Source organism: Pristiophorus japonicus, chromosome 9 (assembly GCF_044704955.1).
Source record: "Pristiophorus japonicus isolate sPriJap1 chromosome 9, sPriJap1.hap1, whole genome shotgun sequence".
Lineage (NCBI taxonomy): Eukaryota > Metazoa > Chordata > Chondrichthyes > Pristiophoridae > Pristiophorus > Pristiophorus japonicus.
The window spans coordinates 214,893,394-214,916,258 of NC_091985.1; the positions used below are offsets into that span (position 1 = coordinate 214,893,394).

At 44.6% G+C, this 22,865-nt stretch overlaps 2 protein-coding genes across 16 annotated transcripts in view; one reads left to right on the forward strand and one right to left on the reverse strand.

The window, feature by feature from the left end:
- LOC139273639 (zinc finger protein 239-like) overlaps positions 1–22,865 on the forward strand; it is a 332,544-nt gene that overhangs the window by 270,743 nt on the left and 38,936 nt on the right. The window lies entirely within an intron of this gene.
- Positions 1–22,865, reverse strand: part of LOC139273629 (zinc finger protein 436-like) — a 107,902-nt gene that overhangs the window by 43,489 nt on the left and 41,548 nt on the right. For 4 of the 5 annotated variants that reach the window (XR_011595261.1, XM_070890608.1, XM_070890607.1 and 1 more), the window contains exon 3: positions 12,889–12,976. The exons of the other annotated variant lie outside the window; for it this stretch is intronic. The gene's annotated coding sequence lies outside the window, so the exon portion shown is untranslated. The remainder of the gene's footprint in view (positions 1–12,888; positions 12,977–22,865) is intronic. 5 annotated transcript variants of the gene reach the window in all.

A 22,865-nucleotide genomic window follows, 5' to 3' on the forward strand; every position in this document is an offset into this window, starting at 1 on the left:
ATCAATGACATCCCCTCCCGATTTATAATCTGTTCTTTATGTTTCATTCTGCTCTCAGGCAAAAATGGTTAATGATGGCCGGACTTATGAGGAAGGTTCACTCACGTTTTTTCCTGTATATATTCAATAATCTGAACAGCTATGTTTGTCGATCTACATTTCTACATGTTCGAGTCATTAACCGGTTTGTAACCGAGATTGCCTGAGGGTCACTTCTGATCAGGACATGGGAGTCCTTCTGTGAAGGCAAGAGCCCCTCACTGTCCTTCCGCCCTGATGCTAGCTTCCACCCATCGTTTAATTCAACACCTTTCTTATCTGTCACTGCTGTAACATGGATGTAACAGCATGGATTTATGAAGGGGAAGTCATGTTTGACAAATTTGCTGGAATTCTTTGAGGATGTAATGAACAGGGTGGATAAAGAGGAACCAGTGGATGTGGTGTATTTGGAATTCCAGAAGGCATTTAACAAGGTGCCACCTAAAAGGTTACTGCACAAGACAAAAGTTCACAGGGTTGGGGGTAATATATTAGCATGGATAGGGGATTGGTTAACGAACAGAAATCAGAGAGTCGGGATAAATGGTTCATTCTCGGGTTGGCAATCAGTAACCAGTGGGGTGCCACAGGGATCAGTGCTGGGACCCCAACTCTTTACTGTTATTTATGTATACTTGTATTTACTCTGTACACCCACCAAAGGGCTCATCCCCTGGAGTCCCAAGGGAGCACAGATATTTAAGGAGGCTTCACAGGTTAGAGAGGCACTCTGGAGACTTGCAACAAAAGACTACGGTCACACTTTACTTTGAGTTCACAGTGTTCAATCTGACTCGTTCTCCATCTACTACAACTGGCAATGAGATACAGATAGCGAACCCAAAGATGCAGAGCACAGTGTGCATCCTGGAGAAATTCTCGGAGGGAGATGATTGGGAAACTTTTGCGGAGTGACTCGACCAATACTTTGTGGCCAATGAGTTAGATGGGGAAGAAAGCATTGCCAAATGAAGGGCGATCCTCCTCACTGTCTGTGGGGCACCAACGTATGTCCTCATGAAGAAACTGCTCACTCCAGCAAAACCCACAGAGAAATCATACCATGATTTGTGCACACTTGTCTGAGAGCATTTGAACCCGAAGGAAAGCATTCTGATGGCGAGGTACCGGTTCTGCACCTACAAAATGTCTGACGGCCAGTAAGTGCCGAGTTATGTCACCAAGCTAAGATGCCTTACAGGACATTGCGAATTTGAAGAACATTTGGAGCACATGCTCAGACACTTTTTCGTACTTGGCATTGGCCACGAAACCATACTTCGCAAACTTTTGACTGTAGAGACTCCAACCTTGAGTAAGGCCATAGCAATAGCCCAGGCATTCATTGCCACCAGTGACAATATAAAGCAAATCTCTCAGCACACAAGTGCTGCTACAAGTACTGTGAACAAAGTGATGTTGTTTTTGAATCGTAATGTAAAGGGCTGATCACATATACCTGCAAATACACGTCTGCAGATGTCTCAGAGTCCACCATCAAGGGTGATGAATGCAAGGCCATTAACACCTTGTTGACGCTGCGGGGGTGATCATTGTTTCCATTCATGCCGATTCAAAGAGTACATTTGCAAGGGCTGTGGAACAATGGGACACCTCCAACGACTGTGCAGGCGAGCTGCAAAGAATATTAAACCTAAAACCACCATGTTGCAGAAGAGGACAGATCCACAGAGGATCACGACGAACCAGAGCCTCAGATCGAGGAGAAAGAGGTACATGGAGTGCAGACATTCACCACAAATTGTCCCCCGATAATGCTAAATGTTGAACTAAATGGACACCCGGTGTTAATGGAGCTGGACACAGGTGCAAGCCAGTCCATCATGGGCAAAAATACTTTTGAAATGTTGTGGTGCAACAAGACCTCAAGGCCAGTCTTAACTCCAGTTCGTAAGAAACTAAGAACTTACACGAAAGAACCGATTCCTGTAAAGGTCTCCTACGATGGAGCGATGCACAAGCTACCACTCTGGGTGGTACCGAGCGATGGTCCCACGCTGCTCAGCAGGAGCTGGCTGGGAAAGATACACTGGAACGGGGACGACGTCTGAGCGCTATCGCCCGCTGACGACACTTCGTGTGCTCTGGTCTTAAACAAATTTCCTTTGCTGTTCGAATCAGGCATCGGGAAATTCCAAGGAGCAAAAGTGCAGATCCATCTAATTCCGGGGGCATGATCCATCCATCACAAGACGATAGCAGTACCGTACATGATGAGAGTAAGGGTAGAGATCAAGCTAGATCGGCTGCAAGGAGAGGGCATCATTTCACCGATCGAGTTTAATGAATGGGCCAGTCCTATCGTCCCAGTCCTCAAGGGAGATGGCACAGTCAAAATCTGAGGCGACTACAAAGTAACTATCAATCGTTTCTCCCTGCAGGACCAATACCCACTACCAAAGACCGATGACCTCTTTGCAACGCTGGCGGGAGGAAAGACGTTCACAAAGCTGGATCTGACTTCAGCCTACATGACGCAGGAACTGGAGGAATCATCAAACGCCCTCACCTGCATCAACACACACACACAAAGGTCGTTTTGTTTATAACAGATGCCCGTTTGGAATCCGATCGGCGGCGGCGATATTCCAGGAAAACATGGAAAGTTTACTGAAGTCGGTCCCACACACCGTGGTCTTCCAGGACGACATCTTGGTCACAGGGTGGAACACAGTCGAGCATCTGCAGAACCTAGAGGAGGTTCTCAGTTGACTCAACCGCGTGGGGCTCAGGTTAACACGCTCGAAGTGCGTTTTCCTGGCACCTGAAGTGGAGTTCCTGGGCAGGAGGATTGCGGCCGATGGCATCAGGCCCACCAAACACGCGAAGACGGAGGCAATCGAGAATGCACCGAGGCCACAGAACGTGATGGAGCTGTGGTCGTTTCTGGGACTCCTGAACTACTTTTGTAACTTCTTACCGGGTCTCAGCACTGTTAGAACCACTGCATGTCTTACTATGAAAAGGGGACGAATGGGTTTGGGGTAAAAGCTAAGAAAATGCCTTTGTAAAAGCGAGAAAATTGTTATGCTCAAACAAATTGCTTGTGGTGTATGATCCATGTAAGCCTTTGGTACTAGCATGTGATGCGTCGTCATATGGTGTCGGGTGTATATTACAACAAGCTAATGATTTCGGGAAACTGCAACTGGTTGCTTATGCATCCAGGAGTCTGTCTAAGGCTGAGAGAGCCGACAGCATGATTGAGAAAGAAGCGTTAGGGTGTGTCAATGGGGCAAAGAAAATGCATCAATATCTGTTTGGGCTAAAATTCGAATTGGAAACTGACCATAAGCCACTTATATCCTTATTCTCCGAGAGTAAAGGGATAAATACTGACACATCGGCCCGCATCCAGAGATGGGCGCTCACGTTGTCCGCATACAACTAAGCCATCCGCCACAGGCCAGACACAAAAAACTGCGCCGATGGTTTCAGTAGGCTGCCATTGCCCACCACGGGGGTGGAAATGGCACAGCCCACAGATCTAGCCATGGTTATGAAAGCATTTGAGAGTGAGCAATCACCCGTCACTGCCCAGCAGATCAAAACCTGGACAAGCAAGGACCCCTTATTATCTCTAGTCAAAAGCTGTGTGCTTCACGGGAGCTGGTCCAGTGTCCCAGTGGAAATGCAGGAAGAGATAAAGCCATTCCAGCAGTGCAACGATGAAATGTCTATACAGGCAGACTGCCTTCTGTGGGACAATTGAGTAGTGGTCCCCAAGAAGGACAGAGACACCTTCATCAATGACCTCTATAGTACCCACCCTGGCATCGTAATGATAGCCAGATCCGATGTGTGGTGGCCCGGTATTGATGCGGACTTAGAGTTCTGTATTCACAGATGTAATACATGCTCGCAGTTAAGCAATGCACCCAGAGAGGCGCTGCTAAGATAATGGTCTTGGCCCTCCAAACCGTGGTGTCGGGTACACATCGACTATGCAGGCCCGTTCTTGGGTAAAATGTTCCTTGTGGTTGTAGACGTGTATTCCAAGTGGATTGAATGTGAGATAATGTTGGCTAGCACGTCCGCTGCCACTACTGAAAGCCTGCGGGCCATGTTTGCCACACACAGCCTACCCGATGTCCTGGTCCTTATGAAAGGGAAATCATGCTTGACAAATCTTCCAGAATTTTTTGAGGATGTAACTGGTAGAGTTGACAAGGGAGAACCAGTGGATGTGGTGTATTTGGACTTTCAAAAGGCTTTTGACAAGGTCCCACACAAAACATTGGTATGCAAAATTAAAGCACATGGTATTGGGGGTAATGTACTGATGTGGATAGAGAAATGGTTGACAGACAGGAAGCAGAATGTCAGGATAAACTGGTCCTTTTCAGAATGGGAGGCAGTGAATAGTGGGGTGCCGCAAGGTTCAGTGCTGGGACCCCAGCTCTTTACAATATACATTAATGATTTAGATGAAGGAATGGAGTGTAATATCTCCAAGTTTGCAGATGACACTAAGCTGGGTGGCGGTGTGAGCTGTGAGGAGGACGCTAAGAGGCTGCAGGGTGTCTTGGACAGGTTAGGTGAGTGGGCAAACGCATGGCAGATGTAGTATAATGTGGATAAATGTGATGTTCTCCACTTTGGTGGCAAAAACACGATGGCAGAATATTATCTGAATGGCAGCAGATTAGGAAAAGGGGAGGTGCAATGAGACGTGGGTGTCATAGTACATCAGTCATTGAAAGTTGGCATGCAGGTACAGCAGGCGGTGAAGAAGGCAAATGGTATGTTGGCCTTCATAGCTAAGGGATTTGAGTACAGGAGCAGGGAGGTCTTACTGCAGTTGTACAGGGCCTTAGTGAGGCCTCACCTGGAATATTGTGTACAGTTTTGGTCTCCTAATCTGAGGAAGGACGTTCTTGCGACTGAGGGAGTGCAACGAAGGTTCACCAGACTGATTCCCGGGATGGCAGGACTGACATATGAGGAAAGAGTGGATCGATTGGGTCTGTATTCACTGGAGTTTAGAAGGATGAGAGGGGATCTCATAGAAACATATAAAATTCTGACGGGATTGGACAGGTTAGAAGCTGGAAGAATGTTCCTGATTGTTGGGGAAGTCCAGAACCAGGGGACATAGTCTAAGGATAAGGGGTAAGCCATTTAGGACTGAGATGAGGAGAAACTTCTTCACTCAGAGAGTTGTTAACCTGTGGAATTCCCTACCGCAGAGAGTTGTTGATGCCAGTTCATTGGATATATTTAAGAGGGAGTTAGATATGGCCTTTACGGCTAAAAGGGATTAAGGGGTATGGAGAGAAAGCAGGAAAGGGGTACTGAGGGAATGATCAGCCATGATCTTACTGAATGATGGTGCAGGCTCGAAGGGCCGAATGGCCTACTCCTGCACCTATTTTCTATGTTTCTATGTGAATGTGAGGTTTAATCAATACCTGTCAGTCTCTGGTATGTGACTGTGTATTTTTTCTGTAACTGTCAGTTTATGACGTGTAAGTGTGTATTTTATTCGATACGTTTCAATCTCTGGGATGCGAATGTGGGGTTTATTTTGTACCTACCAGTTTCTGGTATGCGACTGTGTATTTTATTCTGTATCTTTCAGTTTCTGGTATATGAGTGTGTATTTTATTACCTGCCCATCTCTGGTATGAGAGTGTGGGTTTAATCTAAACCTGTCAGTTTCTGGTATGTGAGTGTGTGTTTTAATTTGGACCGGTCAGTTTCTGGAATATGATTGTGGGTAACTTGTACCTGTCAGTTTCTGGTATGAGTATGGGGGTAATCTCATGTATCAGTTTGTGGTATGTGAGTGTGGGAATTATCCTGTACCTGTCCGTTTCTGGTATGCAAGTGTGGGTTTTAATCTGCACCTGTCAGTTTCTGGTTAAAAAACATGTGGCTTTAATCTGAACCTGTCAGTTTCTGGTATGTGAGGGTGGGGTTTCCGCTGTACCTATCAATTTCTGGTCTATTATTGTGGGCTTTAATCTGTACCTATTAGTGTCTGGTATGTGAGTGTGGGTGATATTCTGTACCTTTCAGTCTCTGATATGTGAGCATGGGGAGTAATCTGTACCTGTCAGTTTCTGGTATTTGAGTATTGGTTTTATCCCATAGCTGTTAGTTTCTGGTATATGTGTGGGGTTTAATCTGCACCTGTCAGTTTCTGGTAAAAAGTGTGGGTTTTAATCTATACCTATCAGTTTCTGGTGTGCAAGTGTGGGTTTTATTCTGTATATTTCAGTATCTGGTATATGAATGTGGTCTGTTTCAATAGTGAAACAGCATTTGATCCTCCCGCTCCGTGTGGCCTGAAGATTCACAATGTAACTCAGCCACTCCGGATCACTGTTGGACTGACAGCTTCTGCTGCCTGTGCGAATAGGATTGAGGCCAGTTCTGTGTCTCTGCGCTCTGTGAGAGATAATGTACTTACTGTATGCGAGAAGGAGCTGCCTGCACTTTTCATTGTGTTCCGGATGGAAAAAATATCACCTTTATACTGCATCAATGAAGTATTTTGCTTTGAGAATAATAATACCAGAAAAATATTAGTTATGATATGGACAACTGATGGGGAGAATAGAAAATAAAGTAGAAACATAGAAACATAGAAAATAGGTGCAGAGTAGGCCATTCGGCCCTTCGAGTCTGCACCACCATTCAATAAGATCATGGCTGATCATTCCCTCAGTACCCTTTTCCTGCTTTCTCTCCGTACCCCTTAATCTCTTTAGCCGTAAAGGCCATATCTAACTCCCTCTTGAATATATCCAATGAACTGGCATCAACAACTCTCTGCGGCAGGGAATTCCACAGGTTAACAATTTTCTGAGTGAAGAAGTTTCTCCTCATCTCAGTCCTAAATGGCCTACCCCTTATCCTAAGACTATGTCCCCTGGTTCTGGACCTCCCCAACATCAGAAACATTCTTCCCGCATCTAACCTGTCCAGTCCCGTCAGAATCTTATAAGTTTCTATGACATCCCCTCTCATCCTTCTAAACTCCAGTGAATAAAGGCCCAGTTGATCCAGTCTCTTCTGATTTGTCAGTCCAGCCATCCCTGGAATCAGTCTGGTGAACCTTTGCTGCACTCCCTCAATAGCAAGAACGTCCTTCCTCAGATTAGGAGACCAAAACTGAACACAATATTCCAGGTGAGGCCTCACCTAAGCCCTGTACAACTGCAGTAAGACCTCCCTGTTCCTATACGCAAATCCACTAGCTATGAAAGCCAACATACTATTTGCCTTCTTCACCGTCTGCTGTACCTGCATGCCAACTTTCAAATACTGATGAACCATGACACCCAGGTCTTGCTGCATCTCCTCTTTTCCTAATCTGCCGCCATTCAGATAATATTCTGCCTTCGTGTTTTTGCCCCCAAAATGGATAACCTCACATTTATCCACATTATACTGCATCTGCCCACTCACCTAACCTGTCCAAGTCACCCTGCAGCCTCTTAGCGTCCTCCTCACAGCTCACTCCGCCACCTAGTTTAGTGTCATCTGCAAACTTGGAGATATTACACTCAATTCCTTCATCTGAATCGATAATGTATATTGTAAAGAGCAGAGGACCCAGCACTGAGTCCTGCGGCACTCCACTAGTCACTGCCTGCCATTCTGAAAAGGACCAGTTTATTCCGACTCTCTGCTTCCTGTCTACAAACCAGTTCTCTATCCACATCAGTACATTACCCCCAATACCATGTGCTTTGATTTTGAACACCAATCTCTTGTGCGGGACCTTGTCAAAAGCCTTTTGAAAGTCCAAATACACCACATCCACTGGTTCTCCCTTGTCCACTCTGCTAGTTACATCCTCAAAAAATTCCAGAAGATTCGTCAAGCATGATTGCCCTTTCATAAATCCATGCTGACTTGGACCGATCCTGTCCCTGCTTTCCAAATGTGCTGCTATTTCATCCTTAATAATTGATTCCAACATTTTCCCCACTACTGATGTCAGGCTAACTGGTCTATAATTACCCGCTTTCTCTCTCTCTCTCTCCTTTTTTTCAAAAGTGGTGTTACATTAGCTACCCTCCAGTCCATAGGAACTGATCCAGAGTCGATAGACTGTTGGAAAATGATCACCAATGCAGCTACTATTTCTAGGGCCACTTCCTGAAGTAATCTGGGATGCAGACTATCAGGCCCTGGAGATTTATCGGCCTTCAATCCCATCAATTTCCCGAATACACTTTCCCCCTAATAAGGATATCCTTCAGTAGTAATGAATGTTTATGTTTATAATAAAGTAAAGTATCTGAAGAGAGGAAACCGTGATACAAACAGGGTCCTTGTCTGAGCTCACTGCAGTACAGCGGCACTCAGATTTTCCACACCAGGTGTGTATGACGGTTCTACAGAAAGTTATCAGCATCCAGACACAATACAAATCCGGCACTGGTCCATGAATGGGATCACCTGATTGATACAGTCGCGGTGTATATCTTCCACTCCCATAGGACTACCTGTAAAATTCTGAATTGCTTTCTGGATTATAACCACAGGTACCTGGGCTGTACAACAATTGTTCTCAGTCTATTGGAACCGAGTTAAGTGCCTGTGCAGGCAACAGAATGTCACAGAGCCCAGATCCTGATGTATCTGAGGGAGCGACAATGTATCTCTCGATCACCTTCTACATGGTTCTGGAGAATTCAACGCACTGAAACAAAATTACCAAATTTGAAATGTCTACTTTCTGTCCTGCTGCCTGCAATAGATGCACTTTGTGACACTCCTCACATCCTCACTGTCAGGCTGTGTTTCCATGTTCATGTCCAAGAACAGCAGACACAGTGAGATTGGGACTGAATCAGGAACATTCACTACTGATTTGGTGAAAGAAAGCAGCAATGATTTGAAAGAGTGCGGTGATTAACTTTCTCTGTTACCTTACACTGTACACATGCTCTCCCTTCCCCTACTCACTCCATGTTCCCAAACTACTTCCTGCTCCACTCTGCCTCTTACAAACAGCCCCGATACCCCGACACAAAGCCCATTTACAGACACATTCCCAATGCGATGTACTGCTGTAAGGAGGCTGCTGTTTGCTCCCTTACTTGGGCCCGGGATATCTCCGCTCCCTGATGTGTTCAACGATCATCAGCCCAGCACAGAGGAAATGGCTGCTGCTGACAAAGCTGGGGTGGGGAGCTCGCATGGGCCCTTACCATCGGTTTAAATACTGGGCGGGGAGAGGGGGGAGGGGTGGCGGGGGCAGGCAAGTATTTCAATGCTGGAGCGTGAAGCCTGGAGGTGGATCTGGAAGCTCAGAAGCCACGGTCTCTGCTCAACCTGTCACCCTGTATTGTTCAGACTATGGGATGCGAGTGTGTGTTTTACACTGTATAGTTCAGACTATGGGATGTGAGTGTGTGTTTTACACTGTATTGTTGACTATGGGATGTGAGTGTGTGTTTTACACTGTATAGTTCAGAGTATGGGATGTGAGTGTGTGTTTTACACTGTATAGTTCAGACTATGGGATGTGAGTGTGGGTTTTACACTGTATTGTTCAGACTTTGGGATGTGAGTGTGTGTTAATTTTTATATGAATGGAAAAGCAGAATGTTTAAAAGAGAGACTAGTAAATGTAGTTATTCAGCGGGATAAGAGTGTCATTGTACACGGATCACATATAGTTAACTTGCAGCTACTGCAAGCAATTAGGAAGGTAAAGTATATGTTGGCCTTTATTACAAGGGGTTTGGAGTATAAGAGTAAAGAAGTGTGGCTGCAATTATGTAGGGCTTTGGTGAGACCACACCTGGATTACTGGGCACAGTTTTGGTCTCATTGCCCAAGGAAGGATATTAGAGGGGGGTGCAACATTGAATCCTGGGATAGGGAGATTGAGTGAAATGCACCTATACACTCTGGAGTTTAGAAGAATGAGAGCTGAACTCATTGAAACCTAAAAAAAAATCTTAGAAGGCTTGGCAGGGTAGATGCTGTGAGGATGTTTCCCTTTGCTGGATAGTCTGGATCTAGGGATCATAGTCTCAGGATAAGGGATCAGACACTTCGGACTGAGATGAGGAGAAATGTATTCACTTAGAGGGATGTGAATCTTTGGAATTCTATACACATAGGTCTGAGACACTCAGTCAATGAGTATATTCAAGACAGAGAACAAAGGGAATCAAGGGAAATGGGTATCAGGCAGGAGTTCAGGGTGAAGTTCAGCCATGAATGTAATGAATTGTGGAGCAGGCTCAAGGGGCCTTACCGCCTGCTTCTATTTCTTATTCTCTTACAGCTGTCAGTATCTGATACGTGAGTGTTGTTCTTTCTTCAGTTTTTGGTGGGCGAAAGTGGGTTTTATTATACACTATGTCAGCTTCTAGAATGTGACTGCGAGTTCCATTCTGTTTTTGCCTGTCTCCGGGATGTGAGTGTGGATTTTACTCTGTATCTGTCTGTCTCTGGTATGTCAATGTGGGTATTACCCTGTACCTGTCAGTTTCTCGTATGTGATTGGGGATTTATTCTGAACGTGTCAGTTTCTGTTATGAGAGTTTTATTCTGTACCTGTCATTTTCTAAATTTGTAACATGGGTTTTCCTCTGTATCTGCCAGTTTCTGGGATGTGAGTGTGATTTTTTTTGCATGTACCTGTCTGTTTCCAGTATGGGAATGTAGGTAAAACTCTGTAGTTCTCAGTCTCTGGGATGTGAGTGTGCGTTTTACTCTGTATCTGTCAGACTCTGGTATGTGAGTGGGGTTTTATTCTGTGTGTGTCATTTTCTGGTATGTTAATGTGGGCTTTAATCAGTACCAACCAGTTTCTGATATGCGAGAGTGGATTTTAGCCTGTATCTGTCAGTTTATGATATGAGAGAGTGAGTATCTCTATTTGTCTTTTATGTAAGTGTCAGTTTTACTCTGTATAGCTTAGTCTCTGGTATGGGAGTGCAGGATTTTGCTCTATAGCTGTCTGTCGGTGTGATGCAAGTGTGGATTTTACTCTGTATCTGTTAGTCTCTGATGTGAGAGTGTGAGTTTTACTCTGTATCTGTCAGTTTCTGGTATGCAAGTGTGGTTTTCCTCTATCATTCAGGCTCTGGGATGAAAGTGTGAGTTTTATTCTGTATGTTAGTATCTGCGACGCGAGTCTGGGTTATACTCTGTAACTTTCATTTTCTCAATTCTGAGTTGGGTTTTATTTTGTACCCGTCAGTTTCTAGTATATGAATCGGGGTTTTAATCTATACCTGTCAGTTTCTGCTGTGATAGATACAGCACAAATGCAGCACTATCAGTTTCTGATGTGTGAGTCTGTTTTAATCAGTACCTGTTAGGCTGTGGGATGTGAGCGTTCGTTTGACTCTGCATCGGTCAGTGTCTTTTATGTGGCTGTTGATTTTGCTCTGTAGCTGTCACTCTCTCGGATGTGAATGTGGGTTTGACTCTGTAGCTGTCATTTTCTCATGTGTGAGTGTGTTATAGACTGTATGTGTCACTCTCTGTGGTGTCAGTGTGGGCTTTACTCTGTATCTGTCAGTCTTTGGAAAGTGAGTTTGGTTTTAATCTTTACCTGTCAGTTTCTGGTATTTGTCTGTTGTTGTTACTCTCCAATTGTTAGTTTCCAGAATGTGATTGTGTATTTTAATCAGTACCTGCCAGCTTCTTGTGCAGGAGTGTGGATATTAGTCATATCTTCCAGTCTCTGGTATGTGAGTGTGTGTTTTACTTTATAGCTGTCTGACTCTGGAATGCAAGTGTGTATTTTATTCTGTATCTATTGGTTTACAGAATGTGTTAACAAAAACTGAGAGGTACAGAATAAAAGTTATGTGAATATCCATTTTACTCTGTACCAGTCACTTTCTAATATGTGAGTGTGGATTTTAACCTATATCTGCCAGTCAGTCAGTCTGTTACCATATGCGATTGTGATTCAATCTCAATCTGTCATTCACTGTGCCCGAGAGTATGTATCATTCTGTCTCTCTCAGTCCTGGCACTGCGTGTGGGTGTGGGGTCCATTCTGTGTCTCTCAGTCCATGGCACTGTTTGTGGGTGTGGGGTCCATTCTGTGTCTCTCAGTCCCTGGCACTGTTTGTGGGTGTGGGGTCCATTCTGTGTCTCTCAGTCCCTGGCACTGTTTGTGGGTGTGGGGTCCATTCTGTGTCTCTCAGTCCCTGGCACTGTTTGTGGGTGTGGGGTCCATTCTGTGTCTCTCAGTCCCTGGCACTGTTTGTAGGTGTGGGGTCCATTCTGTGTCTCTCAGTCCCTGGCACTGTGTGTAGGTGTGGGGTCCATTCTGTGTCTCTCAGTCTCTGGCACTGTTGGTGGGTCTGTGGTTCATTCTGTAGCTGTCAGTTTTTGCTACTGTTTGAGAGTGAGAGATTCACTCTGCCTCTGTTAGAATGGTGATGTGTGAGAGTGCAAGATTCATTATGTAATTGACAGTCTCTTGTACGTGCTATTCTTGCTCTGTGTGACTGTTGGATTCGGTTCCTTCTTTAGGCCTATGCTAGTTTGCGATTATCTGTGATTGTCTCAGGAGGAGGTTTGGTTCAGTCCATTACCTCCGTTTCTCTGCTCTTGTATGTTAGTTGCTGGGTTTGAGAGTCAGTGTACAGACACCAGTGTGGATTGACACCGTGTCAGTCAGTCCTTGTGTGTGAGTAAGGGGGTGAAAATGGATCTGTCTCTCAGAGCGATATGTTTGGACTTATTGTACTGTTCCAAGTGACTGTAGGATTCATAATGTACCTTTGGGATTTGGATCACTGTGGGACTGACAGCTTCTGCTGCCTGTGACAATATGATTGAGGTCAGTTCTGTATCTCTGCACGCTGTGAGTGATAATGTACTTACTGTGTGTGAGAAGGAGCTGCCTGCACTGTTCCTTGTGTTCCAGGTGGAGGAAAGATCACATTTATCCTGGGGGTGAAGTATTTTGCTCCTAGAATAATATGAGAAAAATATTAGGTACAAGTCATGGACAGGTGCCCGTAGACGATAACAATAAAGTTATAATTAATGTGTATTTTTATAATAAAGTAAAGTATCTGGAGAAAGGAATGCGCGATACAAACAGTGACATTGTCTGACCTCACTGCAATACAGCGGCATTCAGATTCTCTCATCATCATCATCATAGGCGGTCCCTCGAACCAGGATGAATTGCTTCCACGTGAGTTCACAGATGTTTCAATGAAGGACCTGATATTCCAGTCCTGAACTCCAATTGAAAGGGTGGAAGATGCCTGTGCGTGGATTTTTTTAACGTGTGGTGACCGTTGCACATCAGCCACCACACAGGCTTGACAGAGCTAGGACTTTATCCAGTGGCAAGGATTGACCAGGACTGGAGACCTGCTCGGCTGCACGGACCTAGTGCGCACAGACCCAGTGTGGGCTGGCCTGTGCTGCCCCTGGGCCATCGGCTCTTCTGGGCCCTGTACCCTCATTCGCCACACCTCCGCCACGATCTCTCAGCGCTCCTCCACCACAAAACACTCGCCGCACCTCCGCCATGATCTCCCACCGCACATCCACACCAAACATTCGCCGAACCTCCGCCACGATCACCCACCGAATCTCAGCCATGATCCTTCAATGCCCCTCCGCCTCGATCACTCACCACACCTCCGCCACGACCATGAGCAGAGGAGCGGGACGGTCGTGGCGGAGGTGTGGTGAGTGATCAGATTCCCCACACCAGCTGTGTCAGACGGTTCTATAGTAAGTTATCAGCATCCAGACACAACCCAAACCCAGCACTGGTCCATGAATGGGAACACCCGATTGGCACAGTCCAGGTTTATATCTCCCACTTCCATGGGACAATCTGTAAAGTTCTGAATCGCTTCCTGGATTATAACCACAGGTATCTGGGCTGTACAACAATTGTTTTCAGTCTAATGAAACAGAGCTGAGAGTCTGTACAGTTAACAGAATGTCCCAGATGTATCTGAGGGAGCGACAATGTATCTCTCGATCACCAGCAACACGGTTCTAGAGAATTCAACGTACCGAAACAAAATAACCGATTATTGAAATGTCTCCCGTCACACTCCTCTCCTGGTGCCTGCAATAGCTGCACTTTGTGACACTCCTCAAATCCTCACTGTCAGGCTGTGTTTCCACTGTTCACTGTCCAAGAACAGACACTGTGAGATTGGAACTGAATCAGGAACATTCACTACTGATTTGGGGAAAGAAAGCAGCACTGATTTGAAAGAGCGAGGTGATTTACTTTCTCTGTTACCTTACACCGTACACACACAGCCCGAGAATGGCCTCTCCCTTCCCCCACTCACTCTGTTCCAAAACTAGTTCCTGCTGCACTCTGCCCCTCACAGACAGCCCCCGACTGAAGCTGAACTTACCCCGACTCAAAGCCCATCTGCGGACACAGTGCCAATGCGATGAGCTGCTGGAAGGAGGCTGCTGTTTGCTCCCTTACTCGGGCCCGTGTTCAACGATCATCAGCCGAGCACAGAGGAAACGGCAGCCGCTGACAGAGCTGGGGGAGCGGAGCTCGTCTGGGCCCTTCCCGTTGGTTTAAACACTGTGTGGGGAGGGGAGGAGCAGCATGTATTTAGCACATGCTCAGACCATCTTTTTGTCACAAATTAAATGTGCAAAAATGGGATTGTTTCATAAGTTGATTTTATCTCTAATTAAATAGGCCACATTGAGAGGATTTTAATTATAATCCGAATTACCAACAAAATGATTCAGTGAGCCGGACACTGGAGTGGGATTTCCTGAAGAGTTTTACTCTTTCCGTCAGTCTCTGGTGTGTGAGTGTGCCCCTGTCATTTCTGATAGGGGACTATGGGTTTTACTTGCTGCATATTATTGTTCTGATAACTGGGTGTGTATTTTATTCTGTACCTGTCAGTCTCTGCTATGGGAATGTGGGTTTTATTCTGTACCTGTCAGTCTCTGCTCTGTGAGTGTGGGTTTTATTCTGTACCTGTCAGTCTCTGCTATGTGAGTGTGGGTTTTATTCTGTACCTGTCAGTCTCTGCGATGCGAGTGCGGGTTTTACTGAACCTGTCAGTTTCCAGTATGCAAGTGTGGGTTTTTATCCTCAGTTTATGGTGGGAGAGTGTAGGTTTTATTCTGTACCTGTCAGTCTATGTTGTGAAAGTGTGCATTTTACTCTGTACTTGTCAGTTTCTAATTTGTGAGTGTAGGTTTTTTTCTGTACCTGTCAATCTCTGGAATGTGAGTTTGGGTTTATTCTATTTTAACCTGGCTATGAACCCTGCTCCCTCGCGGCATAGGTGTCCTCTGGAAATACAGTCAGCAGATCAGTACGAATCTATTGCCAATTAGTCAAAAGTTTCAGATATATGCACAAAATGCACAAACTGCTTCAAAAACAGACACAGGCTGTCAAAAATAATGAAAAACAAGGCCCAGTAGATTTAGAGAGAGAGCTCGGGCTGGTGGGAATCCATCACTGGATCGTTCACACAAGCCGAGTGGATTAATTTGGTGATAGTACGAATTCACTGGTAGGTATTCGGTGAGTAAGGTAAATAATCACCAGATTGGAATTTAGCTTTTGTCTTGTAACATCACAGATAAGTGGATCACAAGCAGGGTGGGAGAATTTGGTGATAGTAGGAATTCATTGCAAATTATTGACCTGGTTAGGAAATTGACTGAGCTGTAGGAGACAGAGGGTAGGGACAAAGGTTGGTTCTCAAGTTGGCAGGATGTGGTGTCCCACAGGGATCTATTTTGGGGCTTCAACTATCCTCAGTATTTATTAATGACTTAGTTGATGGCATAGAAAGACATACATCTAAATTTGCCGCTGACACAAAAGATAGCTGGCATTGCAGGCAGTGTAGTTGAAAGCATCAAATTACAAAGGGATAGCGATAGATTAAGTTAATGGGCAAAACTGCGTCAAATCGATTTCAATGTAGACACTTTGGACATAAAAAAGATACAAGAGGGTACATTGTAAATGGTGGAAAGCTAAAAACAGTGGAGGTCCACAGAGACTTGGGAGTCGAGGAACATAGATCATTAAAATGTCATGAACAAGTACAGAAAATAATCAGAAAGGCTAATGGAACGCTGGTTTTTACATCTCGAGCACTAGAATACTAGGGGGTAGAAGTTATGCTGCAGCTATACAAAGCCCTGGTTAGCCAACACCTGGAGCACTGAGAGCAGTTCTGGGCACCATGCCTTAGGAAGGTTATATTGGCCTTGGAGCGAGTGCAGCGCAGATTTACCAGAATGATACTCACGCCAAGGTTTAAGGTATGAGGAAAAATTACACAAATTAGGACTGTATTCACTAGAATTTAGGTTAAGGGCTGATCTGATCGAAGTTTAAGATATTAAGCGGAACAGATGGGGTAGATAGAGAGAAACTATTTCCGCTGGTTGGGGATTCTCGGACTCGGGGCATAGTCTAAAAATTAGAGCCAGAACTTTTAGCAGTGAAATGAGGAAACACATTTATATATAATGGGTGGTAGAAGTTTGGAACTTGCTTCCTCAAACACCAATTGATGCTAGGTCAGTTGTTAATTTTAAATTGGAGATTGATAGCTGTTTGTTAACTAAAGGTATTAAAGGATCTGGTCAAAGGCGGGTATATGGAGTAAGGTCACAGATCAGCCATCATCTCATTGAATGGGGGAACAGGCTCGAGGAGCTGAATGGCCTGTTCCTGTTCCAATGTTCGTTCCTCCACTTTATCTCCAGTGTCACCATCAAGCACTCCAAGGGCACATACAATACTGAGCACCCTCTACATTATCTTGGCATTACTACTGTCACTCTGTCCCCAGCCCTACTCCAAACCATTTCTGTTCCTGAATTTATAAACTAGGAAAACGTAGAAACGATAAATCCTCAGGACTGGATGAATTGCATCCGCGCAAAATAAATCATGCAAAGGAAGAGCCCATCGAGAGAATTGTGTTCAGTTCTGGACCTCATGAATTATGTATTAGCTTTGGCGGGGGTGCAGCACAGATTCAGCAGATTGATACCGGGGCTAAAAGGGTTAATTTATGAGGACAGGTGGCATAGACAAGTCTTTTACTTCCTTGAGGATAGAAAATGAAGGATGATATCATTGACATGTTTAAGATGATAGAGAGATACTATTTCATCTGGTGGGAGATCCAGAACAAGGGGAATAAACTTAAAAGTTAAAGCTAGGCCGTTCAGGGGTGAGGCCAGGAGGCACTTTTTCACACAAAGGTTAGTAGAAATCTGGAAATCTCTCCCCCAAAAAGCTGGAGCTCAACTGAAACGTTCAAGACTCAGACTGACTGATTTTTGTTAGGTTAGGTTCTGTGTGTCTGTGTATTGACACACAAAGACAAACACACACACACACACACACACACACACACACACACACAGACATGCTGAAACACACACATGGGTTAAGGGTGTAGGTGGACTGAAAGGGTTTAAGCAGACTTTTAAAGGCACTTGTTCGTCAGTCCATCAGCCGATTTTGGGCCTGGTTTGGTACAAATCTGACCTCTCACCAAGGACTGTGTTTGAACTCCCCACATTCATTTTACACAAGTCCTTCAGATTGGTAGGAGTGAAAGCTCAGCGTTTTGACCCTCCGTGACACCCAGCCCATTGCTGAAGATTGTTTCGAGTGCTGTACCATGTCTTTTCAGAATTCACTACAGAATTACATAGTATTTACTGCACAGAAACAGGCCATTCGGCGCAACATGTTCATGACTCTGTTTATACACACAAGCATTCTCTCACCTTAGTTCACCTCATCCTATCATATCCTTCTATTCCTTTCTCCCTCATGTACGTATCTAGCTTCCCCTTAAAGGCACTCTGCTATTCACCTTAACTCCATGTGCTAGCAAGCTCTACATTCTAACCACTCTCTGGGTAAAGAGGTTTCTCCTGAATTCCTTATTGGATTTATTAGTGACTATCTTATATTTATGTCCCTAGTTTTGGACTCCCCACAAGTGATAACATCTTCTCTACATCGACCCCAACAAACAGCTACATAATTATAAAGATCTCTATGAGCCTTCTCTTTTCTAGAGAAAGAGCCCCAGCATATTCAGCCATTCTGGATACTTATAACCTCTCACTTCTGGTGTCATCCTTGGAAATCTTTTTTGCAACAGCCACAGTGCCTGTATATCTTTTTCATAATATGGAGACCAAAACTGAACACAGTATTCCAAGTGTGGTCTAATCAAGGTTCTATATACGTTTCACAAAACTTCTCTGCTTTGCAATTATCTTACTCGAGAAATGAGACCCAGTGCTTTATTTACATTTCCATTGCTTTTAATGATTTGTGCATCTGTCCCCCTAGATCACTGGTGGGCAAAATATGGCCCATGGACCATATTCGGCCTGCCAAGACATTCTATCCGGCCCGCTGGATGGGACAGAAATCGAACGCGAGCCGGAGCTCGAGCTGCACATTCGTCTTTCCACTTTCACTTCTCATAGGCCAGAGACAGATCTGAACTGCAGCCAAGGAAAAAAACATAGTAATAAATTCAAATTAATAAATCGCCAAAGCGATTCTCTCTGGCCCGTTCCGTAATTCTAGACTCCAATGGCAGATGTCGGTACCCAGAATGCAGTGCGTACTAGAATATGCCCTATCCAATTTAGAGCGGAGTCATGGCTGCTCATCTCCACAAATCTTTTACCGAAGAGGGTGACTGGTGCTGCATCTTTCCTCTCCCGGTACAATGGCAGGGGAGTTCTCATCTCGCACCAATTGGGACGGCATTAGTAATCTTTGCAGAGGGACATAATGATGACTGAGGTGGGACATTGATGCTGACACAGACTCTGAAGAGGGTACAGTTCTATTTCACAGCACTGATTTACAGAGACCAGAAGATACCACAACATTTTCAACATTTATCTTTGATTCATTTCTAAGCAGTATCAGATACATGTTGTGTATGTAAGATAGCATGACTACTACATGAATTTATGTTTATGCAATGTTCTAAAATTTTTGCGCACGGTCCCTTTAAATTTGCTGCACAGCCAGGCACGATGCAGCTGCACATGCGCAGTGTCTCTTCCAGTGGCAGGAGCTGGGGATCGGTCTGTGTGGGGCCCAGCGATTGGTGGAATATTGGTGGGCGGCACTCAACAGCTCACCAAAACTTTGTTAAGTGGTCCTCCAGCCCAAATAATTGCCCCCCCTGCCCAAGCTCTCTTTGCTCCTCAACAGCATTTAGACACTTTTTTTCCAAAAATGGGAGACTTGCATTTATATTGCACCTTTCACGACCACCAAACATTTCAAAACGCTTTAAAGCAAATGAAGTACTTTTGGAGTGTAGACACTGTTGGAATGTGGGAAATGCAACAGCCAATTTGCACACAACAAGCTCCCACAAACAGCAATGTGATAAGAACATAAGAAATAGGAGCAGGAGAGGACCATTTAATAAGATCATGGTTGATCTGATCATGGACTCAGTTCCACTTCCCTGCCCACTCCCCATCACCTTGTATTCCCTTATCACTCAAAAATCTGTCTATCTCCGCCTTAAATATATTCAAAGACCCAACCTCGACAGCTCACTGGGGCAGAGAATTCCATAGATTTATAACCCTCAGAGAAGAAATTTCTCACCTCAGTTTTAAATGGGCGGCCCTTTATTCTAAGACTATGTCCCCTAGTTTTAATTTCCTCAATGAGTGGAAATATCCTCTCTGCATCCACCTTGTCGAGCCCCCTCATTATCTTATATGTTTCAATAAGATCACCTCTCATTCTTCTGAACTCCAATGAGTATAGGCCCAACCTATCTTCATAAGTCAATCTCTCATCTCCAGAATCAACCTAGTGTACCTTCTCTGAACTTCCTCCAATGCAAGTATATCCTTACTTAAATACGGAGACCAAAACTGTACACAGTACTCCATGTGTGGCCTCACCAATACCCTGTACAGTTGGAGCAGGACTTCTCTGCTTTTATACTCTATCCCCCTTGTAATAAAGGCCAACATTTCATGAGACTTCCCGATTACTGGCTGTACATGCATGTTAACATTTTGTGTTTCATGCACAAGGACCCCCAGGTCCCTCTGTACTGTAACACTTTGCAATTTTTCTCCATTTAAATTGTAATTTCCTTTTCTATTTTTACTGCCAAAGTGGATAACCTCACATTTTCCCACATTATACTCCATCTGCCAGATTTTATGCCCATTCACTTAGCCTGTCTATATCCCTCTGCAGATTTTTTGTGTTCTCCTCACAATTTGCTTTCCCATCCATCTATGTATCATCAGCAAACTTGGCTACCTTACACTCGGTCCATTTATCCAAGTCATTAATATAGATTGTAAATAGTTGAGGACCTAGCACCAATTCCTGTGGCACCTCACTAGTCACTGTTTGCCAACCGGAAAATTATCCATTTATCCCGACCCTCTGTTTTCTGTTAATTAGCTAATCCTCTTTCCATGCTAATATATTACCCCCTATCCAGTGAACATTTATCTTGTGCAGTAATCTTTTATCTGGCACCTTATCGAATGCCTTCTGGAAATCCAAATAAACCACATCCACTGCTTCCCCCTTATCCAACCTGCTCATTACATCCTCAAAGAATTCCAGCAAATTTGTCAAACATGATTTTCCTTTCATAAAACCATGCTGACTCTGTTTGATTGAATTATGCTTTTCCAAATATCCCACTACTGCTTCCTTAATAATGGACTCGAGCATTTTCCCAACGACAGATGTTAGGCTAACTGGTCTATAGTTTCCTGCTTTTTGTCTGTCTTTTTTTTTAAATAGGGGCGTTACAGTTGTGGTTTTCCAATCTACTGGGACCACCCCAGAATCCAGGGAATGTTGGTAGATTACAAACAATGCATCCACTATCTCTGCAGTCACCTCTTTTAAGACCCCAGGATGTAAGACATCAGGTCCTGGGGACTTGTCCACCTTTAGTCCCATTATTTTATTGAGCACTACTTCATTAGTGATAGTGATTGTATTAAGTTCCTCCCTCCCTATAGCCCTTTGATTATCCACTATTGGGATGTTTTTCGTGTCTTCTACCGTGAAGACCGATACAAAATATTTGTTCAATGTCTCTGCGATTTCCCTGTTCTCCATTATTAATTCCTCAGTCTCATCCTCTAGGGATAACGACCAGACAATCTGTTTTTGTAATGTTGAAGGATAAGTATTAGCCAGGAGACTGGGAATAACTCCTCTGCTCTTCCTCGAAATAGTGTTAGAAACATAGAAACATAGAAAATAGGTGCAGGAGTAGGCCATTCGGCCATTCTAGCCTGCACCGCCATTCAATGAGTTCATGGCTGAACATGCAACTTCAGTACCCCATTCCTGCTTTCTCACCATACCCCTTGATTCCCCTAGTAGTAAGGACTTCATCTAACTCCTTTTTGAATATATTTAGTGAATTGGCCTCAACAACTTTCTGTGGTAGAGAATTCCACAGGTTCACCAATCTCTGGGTGAAGAAATTCCTCCTCATCTCGGTCCTAAATGGCTTCCCCCTTATCCTTAGACTGTGTCCCCTGGTTCTGGACTTCCCCAACATTGGGAACATTCTTCCTGCATCTAACCTGTCTAACCCCGTCAGAATTTTAAACGTTTCTATGAGGTCCCCTCTCATTCTTCTGAACTCCAGTGAATACAAGCCCAGTTGATCCAGTCTTTCTTGATAGGTCAGTCCCGCCATCCCGGGAATCAGTCTGGTGAATCTTCGCTGCACTCCCTCAATAGCAAGAATGTCCTTCCTCAGGTTAGGAGACCAAAACTGTACACAATACTCCAGGTGTGGCCTCACCAAGACCCTGTACAATTGTAGCAACACCTCCCTGCCCTTGTACTCAAATCCCCTCGCTATGAAGGCCAACATGCCATTTGCTTTCTTAACCGCCTGCTGTACCTGCATGCCAACCTTCAATGACGGATGTACCATGACACCCAGGTCTCTTTGCACCTGCCCTTTTCCTAATCTGTCACCATTCAGATAATAGTCTGTCTCTCTGTTTTTACCACCAAAGTGGATAACCTCACATTTATCCACATTATACTTCATCTGCCATGCATTTGCCCACTCACCTAACCTATCCAAGTCGCTCTGCAGCCTCATAGAATCCTCCTTGCAGCTCACACTGCCACCCAACTTAGTGTCATCCGCAAATTTGGAGATACTACATTTAATCCCCTCGTCTAAATCATTAATGTACAGTGTAAACAGCTGGGGCCCCAGCACAGAACCTTGCGGTACCCCACTAGTCACTGCCTGCCATTCTGAAAAGTCCCCATTTACTCCTACTCTTTGCTTCCTGTCTGACAACCAGTTCTCAATCTATGTCAGCACACTACCCCCAATCCCATGTGCTTTAACTTTGCACATTAATCTCTTGTGTGGGACCTTGTCGAAAGCCTTCTGAAAGTCCAAATATACCACATCAACTGGTTCTCCTTTGTCCACTTTACTGGAAACATCCTCAAAAAATTCCAGAAGATTTGTCAAGCATGATTTCCCTTTCACAAATCCATGCTGACTTGGACCTATCATATTACCTCTTTCCAAATGCACTGCGATGACATCCTTAATAATTGATTCCATCATTTTACCCACTACCGATGTCAGGCTGACCGGTCTGTAATTCCCTGTTTTCTCTCTCCCTCCTTTTTTAAAAAGTGGGGTTACATTGGCTACCCTCCACTCCATGGGACCTTTTACATACACCTGAGGGAGCAGATTGGGCTGCGGTTTATCACTTCTGAAAGACGGCACTCCCTCAGCACTGCACCGGATTGTCAGCCGAGGTTTTGT